This window comes from Staurois parvus, unplaced genomic scaffold (assembly GCF_062004578.1).
Source record: "Staurois parvus isolate SC_StPar_1 unplaced genomic scaffold, SC_StPar_1.0 ptg001634l, whole genome shotgun sequence".
In the NCBI taxonomy this organism is placed as follows: Eukaryota; Metazoa; Chordata; class Amphibia; order Anura; family Ranidae; genus Staurois; species Staurois parvus.
This window is the reverse complement of record NW_028319430.1, coordinates 117,005-134,990: the sequence shown is the minus strand read 5'-3', so window position 1 is coordinate 134,990 and position 17,986 is coordinate 117,005. Positions and strand designations below refer to the sequence as shown.

General features: G+C 50.5%; 1 long non-coding RNA gene across 1 annotated transcript in view; it reads right to left on the bottom strand.

The window, feature by feature from the left end:
• The window catches only part of LOC149434980 (uncharacterized), a 63,658-nt gene extending 45,894 nt beyond the window's left edge, over window positions 1-17,764 (bottom strand). Inside the window, exons 1-3 of the long non-coding RNA XR_016308582.1 lie at window positions 17,695-17,764; window positions 13,142-13,239; window positions 11,692-11,766 (exon numbers count right to left, since the gene is read on the bottom strand). This is a non-coding gene — a long non-coding RNA (uncharacterized LOC149434980). The remainder of the gene's footprint in view (window positions 1-11,691; window positions 11,767-13,141; window positions 13,240-17,694) is intronic.
• Window positions 17,765-17,986: the final 222 nt, after the last annotated feature.

Genomic DNA, 17,986 nt, shown 5'->3' with positions numbered 1-17,986 from the left:
CCTGATCACCGCCATACCTCATACCAACACCCTGGTTACCGCCATACCCCATACCAGCGTCCTGATCACCCCCATACCCCATATCAGCATCCTGATCACCCCCATACCCCATACCAGCATCCTGATCACCGCCATACCCCATACCAGCGTCCTGATCACCCCCATACCAGCATCCTGATCACCACCATACCCCATACCAGCGTCCTGATCACCCCCATACCCCATACCAGCGTCCTGATCACCCCCATACCCAATACCAGCGTCCTGATCACCCCCATACCCCATACCAGCGTCCTGATCACCGCCATACCTCATACCAACACCCTGGTTACCGCCATACCCCATACCAGCGTCCTGATCACCCCCATACCCCATACCAGCATCCTGATCACCCCCATACCCCATACCAGCGTCCTGATCACCGCCATACCCCATACCAGCATCCTAATCACCTCCGTACCCCATACCAGCATCCTAATCACCTCCGTACCCCATATCAGCATCCTGATCACCACCATACCCCATACCAGCATCCTGATCACCGCCATACCCCATACCATCATCCTGATCACCGCCATACCCCATACCAGCATCCTGATCACCCCCATACCCCTTACCAGCGTCCTGATCACCCCCATACCTCATACCAGCGTCCTGATCACCACCATACCCCATACCAGCGTCCTGATCACCCCCATACCCCATACCAGCGTCCTGATCACCCCCATACCAGCGTCCTGATCACCCCCATACCCCACATCAGCATCCTGATCACCCCCATACCCCATACCAGCGTCCTGATCACCGCCATACCTCATACCAACACCCTGGTTACCGCCATACCCCATACCAGCGTCCTGATCACCCCCATACCCCATACCAGCATCCTGATCACCCCCATACCCCATACCAGCGTCCTGATCACCGCCATACCTCATACCAACACCCTGGTTACCGCCATACCCCATACCAGCGTCCTGATCACCCCCATACCCCATACCAGCACCCTGATCACCCCCATACCAGCGTCCTGATCACCACCGTACCCCATACCAGCATCCTGATCACCGCCATACCCCATACCAGCATCCTAATCACCTCCGTACCCCATACCAGCATCCTGATCACCCCCATACCCCATACCAGCGTCCTGATCACCACCATACCCCATACCAGCATTCTGATCACCGCCATACCCCATACCAGCGTCCTGATCACCCCCATACCCCATACCAGCATCCTGATCACCACCATACCCCATACCAGCGTCCTGATCACCGCCATACCCCATACCAGCGTCCTGATCACGGCCATACCCCATACCAGCATCCTGATCACTGCCATACCCCATACCAGCGTCCTGATCACCGCCATACCCCATACCAGCGTCCTGATCACCCCCATACCCCATACCAGCATCCTGATCACCACCATACCCCATACCAGCGTCCTGATCACCGCCATACCCCATACCAGCGTCCTGATCACGGCCATACCCCATACCAGCATCCTGATCACCACCATACCCCATACCAGCGTCCTGATCACCGCCATACCCCATACCAGCGTCCTGATCACGGCCATACCCCATACCAGCATCCTGATCACTGCCATACCCCATACCAGCGTCCTGATCACCCCCATACCCCATACCAGCATCCTGATCACCCCCATACCCCATACCAGCGTCCTGATCACCGCCATACCTCATACCAACACCCTGGTTACCGCCATACCCCATACCAGCGTCCTGATCACCCCCATACCCCATACCAGCACCCTGATCACCCCCATACCCCATACCAGCGTCCTGATCACCACCATACCCCATACCAGCATCCTGATCACCGCCATACCCCATACCAGCATCCTAATCACCTCCGTACCCCATACCAGCATCCTAATCACCTCCGTACCCCATACCAGCGTCCTGATCACCACCATACCCCATACCAGCATCCTGATCACCGCCATACCCCATACCAGCATCCTAATCACCTCCGTACCCCATATCAGCATCCTGATCACCACCATACCCCATACCAGCATCCTGATCACCGCCATACCCCATACCATCATCCTGATCACCGCCATACCCCATACCAGCATCCTGATCACCCCCATACCCCTTACCAGCGTCCTGATCACCCCCATACCTCATACCAGCATCCTGATCACCACCATACCCCATACCAGCGTCCTGATCACCCCCATACCCCATACCAGCGTCCTGATCACCCCCATACCAGCGTCCTGATCACCCCCATACCCCACATCAGCATCCTGATCACCCCCATACCCCATACCAGCATCCTGATCACCGCCATACCCCATACCAGCGTCCTGATCACCCCCATACCCCATACCAGCATCCTGATCACCCCCATACCCCATACCAGCGTCCTGATCACCGCCATACCTCATACCAACACCCTGGTTACCGCCATACCCCATACCAGCGTCCTGATCACCCCCATACCCCATACCAGCATCCTGATCACCCCCATACCCCATACCAGCGTCCTGATCACCGCCATACCTCATACCAACACCCTGGTTACCGCCATACCCCATACCAGCGTCCTGATCACCCCCATACCCCATACCAGCACCCTGATCACCCCCATACCCCATACCAGCGTCCTGATCACCACCGTACCCCATACCAGCATCCTGATCACCGCCATACCCCATACCAGCATCCTAATCACCTCCGTACCCCATACCAGCATCCTGATCACCCCCATACCCCATACCAGCGTCCTGATCACCACCATACCCCATACCAGCATTCTGATCACCGCCATACCCCATACCAGCATCCTGATCACCACCATACCCCATACCAGCGTCCTGATCACCGCCATACCCCATACCAGCGTCCTGATCACGGCCATACCCCATACCAGCATCCTGATCACTGCCATACCCCATACCAGCGTCCCGATCACCGCCATACCCCATACCAGCGTCCCGATCACCACCATACCCCATACCAGCGTCCTGAGCACCGCCATACCCCATACCAGCGTCCTGATCACCCCCATACCCCATACCAGCATCCTGATCACCACCATACCCCATACCACCGTCCTGATTGCCCCCATACCCCATACAAGCGCCCTGTTCACCTCCATACTCCATACCACCGTCCTGATCACCCCCATACCCCATACCAGCATCCTGATCATCACCATACCCCATATCATCGTCCTGATCACAGCAGAAAAAATGCAGCATGTTCTACTTTTTTCTTCTGCATCCGGAACGCACTGGAACTGCAAGTGCTAACGTGAACTATGACACTTGACAACCATATCATCTACTTTCTGTGCATTTTGGATGCAGAAAAAAAACGCACTGAAATGCATGTAGTGTGAACTGGCCCTGAAAAGGAACACCAGGGCGGGCGGGAAAGGGCTGATATAAATACAAATACAAATACAGTCCCTTCACGTGATGAATGTGGAACAAATGTGAAAGGGTAATAGTTAATGTGACGCAATAAATAATCTGCATGGCGGCAATTATATCGTATTGGGAGTTCGTCGAGTGACTTCACATACACAGGACATTCCAATGTAGCGCTGCGACAGGAAGACATCAATTGCAGGAAAATTTCAACTGAAAGACTGAAGGAGCATTCTATAAATGAAGATGAAAAACCTTCTGCGTTCCGCTGCCCCCCAGCCCCCCAAAACCACCTGAGCCCACCCCCCAGACCCCCAATACCACCTGAGCCTACCCCCCAGACCCCCAGATCCAGCAATGTACACAAGAGTCTCAGCTTTTCAAGGACTCTCTCTCTTCATTGGTAGAGGCAGCAGAGGGACCCATTGGCCGTCAATCATAGCCAGTGAGCCAATGAGCAGAGGAAAAGGGTGGGGCTGAGCCGCGGCTTTGTGTGCGAATGGACATGGCTGTGGGCTCGCTGTGGGGGCACTTGACAGTGGGGGGGGGCCAGAACAACTGGTCGGGAACCCCAAAGACGAAGATCGGGACTGTTCTGTGCAAAACACACTCAGCCAATAATAGAAAAGAAAGAAACGCCGCCATGGTGCAGGACCATAAAACTTCTCATATATATATATATACACACACACACATATATATATATATACATACACACATATATATATATATACATACACACACACACACATATATATATATACATACACACACACACACATATATATATACACACACACACACATATATATATATATACACACACACACACACATATATATATATTGTGGGAACTCGCTTCAAAGTGGTAGAGCTTTTCATTTAAAGCACACAGCGACTCGCTTCTTTAAGGGCCTTTTTGCCCAATTTTATTTAAACAAATGTTCCATAACAAAGCTTCCCACACAGGGGTATCCACCATCAAACAAAACAACGATTCAGCCTCTTGGCTTACACTCAGCTTGATGTCTGTCTCCTGCAGACTTCTTCAGGAATTATGGCTCTTGCACACAGCTAGTCTCTAGCAGCTCCTTGCTGCTTTTGGCTTCCACCTCTCCTAGGTGAAGCCCACCTGACTCCTGTCTTCCAGTGAAGCCCACCTGACTCCCATCTGCCGGGGTGGAGCCCTCCTGACTCCCGTCTGCCGGGGTGGAGCCCTCCTGACTCCCGTCTGCCGGGGGTGGAGCCCTCCTGACTCCCGTCTGCCGGGGTGGAGCCCTCCTGACTCCCGTCTGCCGGGGTGGAGCCCTCCTGACTCCCGTCTGCCGGGGTGGAGCCCTCCTGACTCCCGTCTGCCGGGGTGGAGCCCTCCTGACTCCCGTCTGCCGGGGTGGAGCCCTCCTGACTCCCGTCTGCCGGGGTGGAGCCCTCCTGACTCCCGTCTGCCGGGGTGGAGCCCTCCTGACTCCCGTCTGCCGGGGTGGAGCCCTCCTGACTCCTGTCTGCCAGGGTGGAGCCCTCCTGACTCCTGTCTTCCAGGTGAAGCCCACCTGACTCCTGTCTTCCAGGTGGAGCCCTCCTGACTCCCGTCTGCCGGGGTGGAGCCCAGAACCCTGATCCTGACTCTCTGAAAAGACCTGCACACACCTGTGCAATCAGTCTCCTGGCCATTCCCAAAACCTGGTCCCAAGATTGGAGATTTCATCCCTCCCAGATCTCTTTGAAATCTCCAGGCTCCAGATCCAAAACAGACCTTACAAAAGGAGGAAAGTGAAAAGCCACTTTCCTCCGTATCAAACACTTACCCTGGAGCCCCTCAACCTGCCTTGTTGAGAATCCTGGGTGACAGATCGTCACACTGTCACAATATATACACACACACATACATACACTCATACATATATATATATATATATATACACAGGGGGCAAAAAAGTATTTAGTCCGCCACCGATGGTGCAAGTTCTCCCACTTACAAAGATGAGAGAGGCCTGTAATTGGCATCATAGGGAGACCTCAACTATGAGAGACAAAATGAGAAAACAAATCCAGACAATCACATTGGCTGATCTGGAAAGAATTTATTTGCAAATTATGGTGGAAAATAAATATTGGTCCCCTACAAACAAGCAAGATTTCTGGCTCTCACAGACCTGTACCTTCTTCTATAAGAGGCTCCTCTGTCCTGCACTCATTACCTGTATCAATGGCACCTGTTTGAACTTGTATCAGTATAAAAGACACCTGTCCACAACCTCAAACAGTCACACTCCAAACTCCACTATGGTGAAGACCAAAGAGCTGTCGAAGGACACCAGAAACAAAATTGTAGACCTGCACCAGGCTGTGAAGACTGAATCTGCAATAGGCAAGCAGCTTGGTGTGAACAAATCAACTGTGGGAGCAATAATTAGAAAATGGAAGACATACAAGACCACTGATAATCTCCCTCGATCTGGGGCTCCACGCAAGATCTCACCCCGTGGGGTCAAAATGATCACAAGAACGGTGAGCAAAAATCTCAGGACCACACGGGGGGACCTAGTGAATGACCTGCAGAGAGCTGGGACCAACGTAACAAAGGCTACCATCAGTAACACACTACGCCGCCAGGGACTCAGATCCTGCAGTGCCAGACGTGTCCCCCTGCTTAAGCCAGTACATGTCGGGGCCCGTCTGAAGTTTGCTAGAGAGCATTTGGATGATCCAGAAGAGGATTGGAAGAATGTCATATGGTCAGATGAAACCAAAATAGAACTGTTTGGTAGAAACACAACTCGTCGTGTTTGGAGGAGAGAGAATGCTGAGTTGCATCCAAAGAACACCATACCTACTGTGAAGCATGGGGGTGGCAACATCATGCTTTGGGGCTGTTTCTCCGCAAAGGGACCAGGATGACTGAATGAATGGGGCCATGTATCGTGAGATTTTGAGTGCAAACCTCCTTCCATCAGCAAGGGCATTGAAGATGAAACATGGCTGGGTCTTCCAACATGACAATGATCCCAAACATACCTCCCGGGCAACGAAGGAGTGGCTTCGTAAGAAGCATTTCAAGGTCCTGGAGTGGCCTAGCCAGTCTCCAGATCTCAACCCCATAGAAAACCTTTGGAGGGAGTTGAAAGTCCGTGTTGCCCAGCGACAGCCCCAAAACATCACTGCTCTAGAGGAGATCTGCATGGAGGAGGAGATCTGCATGGAGGATGGGCCAACATACCAGCAACAGTGTGTGCCAACCTTGTGAGGACTTCCAGGAAACGTCTGACCTCTGTCATTGCCAACAAAGGATATATAACAAAGGATTGACATGAACTTTTCATATTCACCAAATACTTATTTTCCACCATAATTTGCAAATAAATTCTTTCCAAATCAGCCAATGTGATTGTCTGGATTTGTTTTCTCATTTTGTCTCTCATAGTTGAGGTCTCCCTATGATGCCAATTACAGGCCTCTCTCATCTTTGTAAGTGGGAGAACTTGTACAATTGGTGGGGACTAAATACTTTTTTTGCCCCACTGTATATGTGTGTGTATATATATACATACAGTGGGGATGGAAAGTTTGGGCACCCCAGCTACAAATTAGTATTAATGTGCATAAAGAAGCCAAGGAAAGATGGAAAAATCTCCAAAAGGCATCAAATTGCAGATTAGACATTCTTATAATATGTCAACAAAAGTTAGATTTTATTTCCATCATTTACACTTTCAAAATAACAGAAAAACAAAAAAAAATGGCGTCTACAAAAGTTTGGGCCCCCTGCAGAGTTAATATCTTGTACTGCCCCCTTTGGCAAGTATCACAGCTTGTAAACGCTTTTTGTAGCCAGCCAAGAGTCTTTCAGTTCTTGTTTGAGGTATCTTTGCCCATTCTTCCTTACAAAAGTCTTCCAGTTCTTTGAGATTTCTGGGCTGTCTGTCACGCACGGCTCTTTTAAGGTCTATCCATAGATTTTCAATGATGTTGAGGTCAGGAGATTGTGAAGGCCATGGCAAAACCTTCAGTTTACGCCTCTTGATGTAATCCCCCGTGGATTTCCAGGTGTGTTAGGATCATTATCCATCTGTAAAAGCCATCCTCTCTTTAACTTCAGCTTTTTCACAGATGGCATCAAGTTACATCCAAAATTTGCTGAAATTTTATTGAATCCATTTTTCCTTCTACTCGTGAGATGTTCCCTGTGCCACTGGCTGCAACACAACCCAAAGCATGATTGATCCAACCCCATGCTTCACAGTTGGACAGAGGTTCTTTTCATTCAATTCTGTGCCCCTTCTTCTCCAAACGTACCTTTGCTCACTCCGGCCAAAAAGTTCCATTTTAACCTCATCGGTCCACAGAACTTGTTTCAAAAATGCCTCAGGCTTGTCTATATGTCATTTGCAAAGTTCAAATGATGATTTTTGTGGTGAGGACATAGAAGAGGTTTTCTTCTGATGACTCTTCCATGAAGACCATATTTGTACAAGTATCTCTTTATAGTGGAATAGTGACCACAACTCCAGTGTCTGCCAGATCTTTCTGGAGGGATCGTGCCGTCAAACGTGGGTTTTGAATTGTTTTTCTCACAATCCTGCGAGCTGTTCTGTCTGATATTTTCTTGGTCTTCCAGATCTTGCTTTAACTTCCACTGTTCCTGATGACTGCCATTTCTTAATTACATTCCGAACAGAGGATATTGACATCTGAAAACGCCTTTGCTATCTTCTTATAGCCTTCTCCAGCTTTGTGAGCGTCAACTATTTTCAGTTTCAGTTTTCTAGACAACTGCTTAGAAGAACCCATGGTGCTGATTGTTGGGGCAAGGTCAGATGAGTCTGGGCATTTAAAACCTTTGAGATTGACATCACCTGGTCTTCCCAGACGATGATTGAGAACAATCCATGACACTGGCAGGTCTCAGCTTGGCAAAGGGGGCAGTGCATGCTATAAATTCTGCAGGGTGCCCAAACTTTTGTAGATGCCATTTTTTTGTTTTCTGTTATTTTGAAAGTGTAAATGATGGAAATAAAATCTAACTTTTGTTGACATATTATAAGAATGTCTAATCTGTAATTTGATGCCTTTTGGAGATTTTTCCATCTTTCCTTGGCTTCTTTATGCACATTATTACAAATTTTTAGCTGGGGTGCCCAAACTTTCGATCCCCATTGTATATATATTTAGATGTTATAAATATATAACCCCTCGCCCTCCAGAGGATTCCCTCCCCCCCCCTTCCTGACCAGGCAATTTTTACCGTTACAGCGCTGCGTTAATTTAACTGACCATTGCGCGGTCATGCAACGCTGCACCCAAATGAAATTTACGTCCTTTTTTTCCCACAAATAGAAATTTCTTTCGGTGGTATCTGAATGACTGTGTGTGTTTTATTTTTTGTGCTATAAACAAAAAAAGACCGGCAATTTTGAAAAAAAGAAAATATTTTTTGCTATAAAAAACATGTCCAGAAAAAACGTAACCACTTTGTACCGGCGCTTCCCGACCCTTTAATCACTTCCAGTCCGAACACTTCCCCCCCTTCCAGTCCGGACACTTTCCCCCCTTTCCAGTCCGGACACTTTCCCCCCCTTCCAGTCCGGACACTTTCCCCCCCTTCCAGTCCGGACACTTTCCCCCCCTTCCAGTCCGGACACTTTCACCCCCTTCCATTCCGGACACTTTCACCCCCTTCCAGTCCGGACACTTTCCCCCCCTTCCAGTCCGGACACTTTCACCCCCTTCCATTCCGGACGCTTTCACCCCCTTCCAGTCCGGACGCTTTCACCCCCTTCCAGACCGGACGCTTTCACCCCCTTCCAGTCCGGACGCTTTCACCCCCTTCCAGTCCGGACACTTTCCCCCCCTTCCAGTCCGGACACTTTCCCCCCCTTCCAGTCCGGACACTTTCCCCCCTTCCAGTCCGGACACTTTCCCCCCCTTCCAGTCCGGACACTTTCCCCCCCTTCCAGTCCGGACACTTTCACCCCCTTCCAGTCCGGACACTTCCCCCCCCCCCTCCTTGCCCCCCAGGCCAATTTTCAGCTTTAGCGCTATCACACTTTGAATGACAATTGCGCGGTCATGCAACACTGTACCCATATGAATTTTTTAGCATTTTTTTGAGACAGATAAAACTTTATTTTGGTGGTATTTATTCACCACTGGGATTTTCATTTTTTTTGCTATGTAAATGAAAAAGTCCAAAAATTTTGAAAAAAAGTGTTTTTCTTACAAAATTTTCCAAAAAATAATATTTCATCATAAATCTCGGCCAAAATTTATTCAGTTATCTTTTTAGTAAAAAAAAAAAAAACCCAAATTAGTTTATAACCAAACATTATAATTTTTAAACATTTTTATTTTATTTTTTATTATTATTTTTTTTTTCTATCTACTGTCCCCCTAGGAGTACACTGTCACCATGGTGACACTGTCCTACTTGTCGGGGGTGAGGAAGATTTTTTTTTTTTTACACTGATTGCTTTTACACCCATAAAGGCTGTAAGAGGAATCATTTCTCCTTCTCTCTGGCTGCATTCCTGCAGCCATTGAGAACTACTGTGTGAGCTGTGATTGGTCACAGCTTGTCACATGGTACAAGGCTGTTGTGAATAGCTCTGTACCATGTGACCTCTGTGATCATTCACAGATTTCACACGTAGCAAGCAATGTTGTCAGAAGTGACATCTTGATTACTACTGTTCATGTGATCACTGATTGGCCAATCAGTGATCACATGATCGGGACTTCGCAGAGAGGTCCCGTCCGACGATCGGTGTTCCACTGTGTCCTGTGTCCCAGGGAGCACGCACAAGCAGGGGGCTGGGAGGTCGATTATAAACGTCCACCCGCCCCTGCACTGCCACCCTCTGGCCGTTAATATACAACGTCCGGACGGGGGGTGGTTATGAGTTTCAGAAGCCGGGAGGCGTTTTAGGGTCATGTGACCGCCGTGATTCGCCGTCATGGCGGTCACATGTTCGGAAAAGGTCCCGATCAAAAGGGGAAATCGGGACCTTTCCGTGAGTCGCGGACACGTGTTGGGAGTGTGCAGGGCGCGCGCTCTCAGCACATATGTATTTTCTAATTGAACGCAGATATGCGGCCACTCGGCGTCAAGGGGTTAAAAATAAAATTTCATCATAAATTTCGTCCAAAATGTATTCTGCTCCGTGTCTTCGCTGAAAAAAAATCCCGATACGTGTAAATTAATTGGTTTACGTAAAGTTATAGCGTCTACAAATGGCGGGATAGATACTGGAAATTTTTTTTTTTGTATACTAGTAATGGTCGGCGAATCAGCGACTTATAGCGGGACTGCAGTTGGCATTCTGAAATGAGGGGGGAACTAGCTTGGTGTCACTGACATCCCCAGTGACACCAATACAGTGATCAGTGCTAATAAAAAACACTGACACTGTACTAATGGCACTGGGCAGGAAGGGGCTAACATGAGGAGTGATCAAAGGGTTAACTGTGTGCTGGGTTACCAGTTAGACATGCTGTGCAGAGACATACAAAGCAGCATGTCCTTGCTGACAGGGGAGAGACCTGTGTTGTTTGCATACAGACCTTTCTCCTGTCAGCTTTCCCCAACAATCACCTAGTGCCAGATGGGACTCGCCAGCCGGGATCCGGTGATTGACATGTGTAGCAGCCAATAGTGATGCAGGTAGGGCAGCACAAGAGCGCCCCCTACCCGGAAATAAAAGTCACGTATGTATACGTGATTTTGTGCAGCCCTGCCACCCTGTAGCAGTACTTCTACTATAGGGCGGCGGGGAAGCAGATAATATACATTTATATATATATATATATATGTATTAAAAATCCACTGCTAAAGATAAAACCAATTCAGCATATAAAATATACCGCCTCCGGGTCTCCTGAGGAAGTCCCGCATCACAGGGACGAAACGCGCTGAGATCACGGGGCACACCCCTTTAGGCTCATGGGCGTGGAGTGTACGCCAGCCTGCGGTGGTATTTCCAGCCTCTCTGGCACACGCCAACAGGACTTTGTAACCCCCTCCCAAACACGGTCAGTGAGGAAGGCCTTCACCCCTGGTGCCAGGAGCGGGTGAGGCGGCATTCGTTCTTTCAGAAGTGACGTGCGGACTGCTGACCGTCTCCGCGGTGCAGCTGAGCCCGGAGCTATTGGCTGGCATGAGATCCCAGTGGACGGCGCTACATGTGACTTCACTGATGATTGGGTCAGTACACAACACCCAACTCCAGGATATTAGCACCCCTTCTTCCCACCCCCATCACCCCCTCAAATGCCCATTGCACTTACCTGGAGCTGCAGTCACATGACCGTCCTCTCTTCTGTTTATTTCTTGGGGTCCTTCTTCAGGTGTCCATGCAATGCCTGAATATTTAAAAAAAAAAATATGTTTAATAAACATTCTGTCCCTTGCCCCGCCCCCTTCATCCATTTGATTTCAGTTCTTTCGATCATGGAGGCCCAGCATCATCTCATTCTTTTTTCCCCATCCTGAACGTCCCTAGCCCCGCCCCTTTCATTAACTGGATTTCAGTTCTTTTAAATCACGGAGGCCCAGCATCATCTCACACTTTCCTCCCCATCCTGAACGTCCCTGGCCCCGCCCCTTTCATTAATTGCATTTCAGTTCTTTCAATCCTGGGGGCTCGGTGTCATCTCACCCTTTCCTCCCCATCCTGTCCCTGGCCCCGCCCCCTTCATCCATTTGATTTCAGTTCTTTCGATCATTTTGTGATATGTTACACCCTGAATATGGGTGTAACATGTTACAAGAGGCAAACTTATCCTTGAAGGTATACACCACCACATAGACCCCGGCACCGCACAGAGCCCGGCACCGCACAGAGCCCGGCACCGCACAGAGCCCGGCACCGCACACACCCCGGCACCGCACAGACCCCGGCACCGCACAGACCCCGGCACCGCACAGACCCCCGCACCACACAGACCCCGGCACCGCACAGACCCCCGCACCGCACAGACCCCGGCACCACACAGACCCCGGCACCGCACAGACCCCCGCACCACACAGACCCCGGCACCACACAGACCCCGGCACCACACAGACCCCGGCACCACACAGACCCCCGCACCACACAGACCCCCGCACCACACACACCCCGGCACCACACACACCCCGGCACCACACAGACCCCGGCACCGCACAGACCCCGGCAACGCACAGACCCGGCACCGCACAGACCCCGGCACCGCACAGACCCCGGCACCGCACAGACCCCGGCACCGCACAGACCCCGGCACCGCACAGACCCCGGCACCGCACAGACCCCGGCACCGCACAGACCCCGGCACCGCACAGACCCCCGCACCGCACAGACCCCGGCACCGCACAGACCCCCGCACCGCACAGACCCCGGCACCACACAGACCCCGGCACCACACAGACCCCCGCACCACACAGACCCCCGCACCACACACACCCCGGCACCACACAGACCCCGGCACCACACAGACCCCGGCACCACACAGACCCCGGCACCACACACACCCCGGCACCACACAGACCCCGGCACCACACACACCCCGACACCACACAGACCCCGGCACCACACAGATCCCGGCACCACACACACACCGGCACCACACAGACCCCGGCACCACACAGACCCCGGCACCACACAGATCCCGGCACCACACACACCCCGGCACTACACAGACCCCGAGGCTGAACCCTCCTCTTCAGAGCATAGACAGTGTCTCACATCTCACACGCACTCACATGTCTGCTGCAGTGGAGGCAGAATGTCCGCACCCAGAAGTGTGCGCACAGCTGGAACGCATGCTGCTGCCTAACAGAACGCAGGGCAGGTGGTGACCCTGGAAGTCAACCAGAGAAAATACAATTAAATTGAAAAAAAAAATGACATATACATTATCTATCTCTCATATATATATTATTTGTTGACAGATAGATGGAGAGAAAGATATATATATATACACTGTAGAGAGAGAGATATATATATATATACAGGTGAAACTCGAAAAATGAGAATCTGGTGCATTCATTCATTGATTTCAGTGCAGCAACTTAAAAGGTGAAACTAATATATGAGACTCATTCCATGCAAAGCAAGATAGTTCCAGCCGTGATTTGTCATCATTGTGATGATTATGGCTTACAGCTCATGAAAACCCCAAATCCACAATCTCAGAAAATGAGAATATTCCATGCAATCAATAAAACACGGATTGTACATAGAACAATATCGCACCTCTGAGAAGTAGAAGCTGCATATGTACTCAGTACTTGGTTTGGGCCCCTTTTGCAGCAATTACTGCCTCAATGCGGCGTGGCATGGAAGCTATCAGCCTGTGGCACTGCTGAGGTGTTATGGAAGACCAGGATGCTTCAATAGCGGCCTTCAGCTCTTCTGCATTGTTCGGTCTCATGTCTCTCATCTTTCTCTTGGCAATGCCCCATAGATTCTCTATGGGGTTCAGGTCAGGTGAGTTTGCTGGCCAATCAAGCACAGTAATCCTAGGGTCATTGAACCAAGTTTTGGTGCTTTTGGCAGTGTGGGCGGAGCCAAGTCCTGCTGGAAAATGAAGTCAGCATCCCCATAAAGCTCGTCTGTGGAAGGAAGCATGAAGTGCTCCAAAATCTCCTGGTAGACGGCTGCGCTGACCCTGGACTTAATGAAGCGCAGTGGACCAACACCAGCAGATGACATGGCTCCCCAAATCAACACAGACTGTGGAAGCTTCACACTGGACTTCAAGCATCTTGCAGTGTGTGCCTCTCCATTCTTCCTCCATACTCGGGGTCCTTGGGCCTCTCCATTCTTCCTCCATACTCGGGGTCCTTGGGCCTCTCCATTCTTCCTCCATACTCGGGGTCCTTGTGCCTCTCCATTCTTCCTCCATACTCGGGGCCCTTGGGCCTCTCCATTCTTCCTCCATACTCGGGGCCCTTGGGCCTCTCCATTCTTCCTCCATACTCGGGGCCCTTGGGCCTCTCCATTCTTCCTCCATACTCGGGGTCCTTGGGCCTCTCCATTCTTCCTCCATACTCGGGGTCCTTGGGCCTCTCCATTCTTCCTCCATACTCGGGGTCCTTGGGCCTCTCCATTCTTCCTCCATACTCGGGGTCCTTGGGCCTCTCCATTCTTCCTCCATACTCGGGGTCCTTGGGCCTCTCCATTCTTCCTCCATACTCGGGGTCCTTGGGCCTCTCCATTCTTCCTCCATACTCGGGGTCCTTGGGCCTCTCCATTCTTCCTCCATACTCGGGGTCCTTGAGCCTCTCCATTCTTCCTCCATACTCGGGGTCCTTGGGCCTCTCCATTCTTCCTCCATACTCGGGGCCCTTGGGCCTCTCCATTCTTCCTCCATACTCGGGGCCCTTGGGCCTCTCCATTCTTCCTCCATACTCGGGGCCCTTGGGCCTCTCCATTCTTCCTCCATACTCGGGGCCCTTGGGCCTCTAAATTCTTCCTCCATACTCGGGGCCCTTGGGCCTCTCCATTCTTCCTCCATACTCTGGGTCCTTGGGCCTCTCCATTCTTCCTCCATACTCGGGGCCCTTGGGCCTCTCCATTCTTCCTCCATACTCGGGGTCCTCGGGCCTCTCCATTCTTCCTCCATACTCGGGGTCCTTGGGCCTCTCCATTCTTCCTCCATACTCGGGGTCCTCGGGCCTCTCCATTCTTCCTCCATACTCGGGGTCCTCGGGCCTCTCCATTCTTCCTCCATACTCGGGGTCCTTGTGCCTCTCCATTCTTCCTCCATACTCGGGGTCCTCGGGCCTCTCCATTCTTCCTCCATACTCAGGGTCCTTGGGCCTCTCCATTCTTCCTCCATATTTGGGGTCCTTGGGCCTCTCCATTCTTCCTAGATAATCGGGGTCCTTGGGCCTCTCCATTCTTCCTCCATATTTGGGGTCTTTGGGCCTCTCCATTCTTCCTTCATACTCGGGGTACTTGGTTTCCAAATGAGATGCAAAAGTTGCTCTCATCAGAAAAGAGGACTTTGGACCGCTGAGCAGCAGACCAGGTCTGTTTTTCTTTAGCCCAGGTAAGACGCTTCTGACGTTGTTTGTTGTTCAGGAGCGGCTTGACAAGAGGAATACGACATTTGAAGCCCATGTCCAGGATCCGTCTGTGTGTGGTGGCTCTTGATGCACTGACTCCAGCCTCAGTCCACTCCTTGTGAAAGTCCCCAACGCTTTTGATTGGCCTTTTCCTGACAATCCTCTCCAGGCTGCGGTCATCCCTGCTGCTTGTGCACCTTTTTCTTCCACACTTTTCCCTTCCACATAACTTTCTATTAATGTGCTTTGATACAGCACTTTGGGAACATCCAACTTCTTCTGCAATTCCCTTTTGAGGCTTTCCCTCCTTATGGAGGGTGTCAGTGATGGTGTCAGGTCAGCAGTCTTTCCCATGATTGTGATTCCTACTGAACCCAACTGAGAGACCATTTAAAGGCTCAGGAACCCTTTGCAGGTGTTATGGCTGAATGAGCTGATTAGAGTGGGACACTTTGAGCCGAGATTATTCCACCTTTTCACAATATTCTCATTTTCTGAGATTGTGGATTTGGGGTTTTCATGAGCTGTAAGCCATAATCATCACAATGATGACAAATCACGGCTTGAACTATCTTGCTTTGCATGGAATGAGTCTCATATATTAGTTTCACCTTTTAAGTTGCTGCACTGTGTCATGGAAATTTTGTATTGTTGGTCGAACTTTAAATGTGTCATATATGAGTGTTATTCATATGTCTCTCGTGTGGCTTAATTAAAGCTCTGAAGGCTGCAATTGGGCCATGCGCATGTACAATGTATGTATTACAGTACTCAGCTCGGTAATGGATGAGATGGCAGATCTGCGCTTATAGACCGGCGTGTATACCACCACGGCATTCGATGCGAATGCCGCTGGCAGTAGACCGCGGGCCTGTATCCACATATCAGCAGCATAGTACCACATGGACATCATAACGCAAGGCGCCAAGCGGTACGAACTCCGCGTGTAGGCTTATGCATATCTTACAACCCATTACCAATCTGAACTGTATCTTGGATGGATGTGTTTTAATAAAGATCGTATCGGGCCCATCCAGGTACAGACTGATGTTTAGCGTAGGGGATGCTTGTACAGAGAATTTACATACCAATAGGAGCTAGTAGGACAGGAAGTTTGCTGACCTCAGAAGGCTCATGGGGGGGGAAGGGGAGGAAGTCTGCTGACCTCAGAAGGCTCATGGGGGAGGACCAGTGATAGATAATAGGAAAGGCTATGCTCCAATCGGAATGTATATCCCGTGTATAGGCACTCCCCATTGCATTGTTCGGTGGGAGGGGATTGACTTTATTCATGTGGGGGGCGTGTCTGCTTGTAATAAAACCGGGGGCTGAGTCTGAAACCGGCCCTTATGTGAATTGCAACACCAACCTTAGAGTGTCGTGTGATCATTCTAGGGTAACGGAGCTCCACCACCACATTTCAACAGAAGCTAAAGTAGCTGGATGGGCAGGAATCGTGTAGTTTAGCTGCAGTCGTGGTAAGCGAGATTAGCACAGCTTTATGGGGGATTTCTGCACATCCAACTGCGAGTACTCACGGTAAGGAGAAATTCGTTAAAGCGAATTTCCAAGACAGTTGGTAGAAGATAGTCAGCTCACCGTGAGCTCCACAATACAAATGCAGTGCAGAGGGTGTATGAACACCGTACCCCCCCCCCCCCCAGGTGCCTCTGTACTTACTTCTGGCCATCCTGAGTTGTCAGGGTTTCTTCAGCAGGTCCAGTGGTCAGGGAATTGGAAATATCCGCTCTTTTCTGTGCAGCGCTCACAAGACGGACCAGATAGACTCCCTGTGACAGCGCCGAGCAATCAGAATCCATCTGCTCCTTCCAGGAAGTGCTGCCCAGAGAATCCCTGGACTACTGGGTCACCTGTGGGAGCCCTGACAGCTCCCACCCCAAAGGTAAGTACAGCAGGTATCGGGGGATGGGAGGGGGGGTTGTACACCTTTACATTTATCCTTTAAAGTTGAAGTAACATTTGATAAACATTTACTGGACGTACACTATCCGGGGGCACTCTCATCCTTGGACACTTTTCTGGGGACCCTCAGGGATACCCCACATTACAGAGCTGCCTCTCTTCATCAAATCTGTTTTCCCATTTGGGATCCAGGCCTCCTAACACGCTATTAGTAATACAGAGAAGAACTGGCCGGGGCTGACAACACTGCTTGGGATTTCAGTGCAGCAGAGACAGTGTTGTCAGCTCAGTGATGAAGGGCATTCCCCATGTGAACTCACCATTGGCTGTCAGAGAAGACAGGGGGCACGCCATCATCCCTTCGCCTACACTGGGGTCTGTCGCCCTCTTCTGAACGCCCCCTTTTATTAATGTTGGGGGGTCAGCAAGGAATGTGTCCGGGAATATTTCCTGATCTTCTAGAAGAGTAAAACGGATGGTTAGTTCACAATGGTGACCCATCAGAATCACAAACCAAATCATCACAACTCAAAGAAACCTTTTCCCAGCATAGAAGATACAAATGCAAACTGACAGCCAGAGAAATATTCTCCAACAATAGAAGTTCACCTT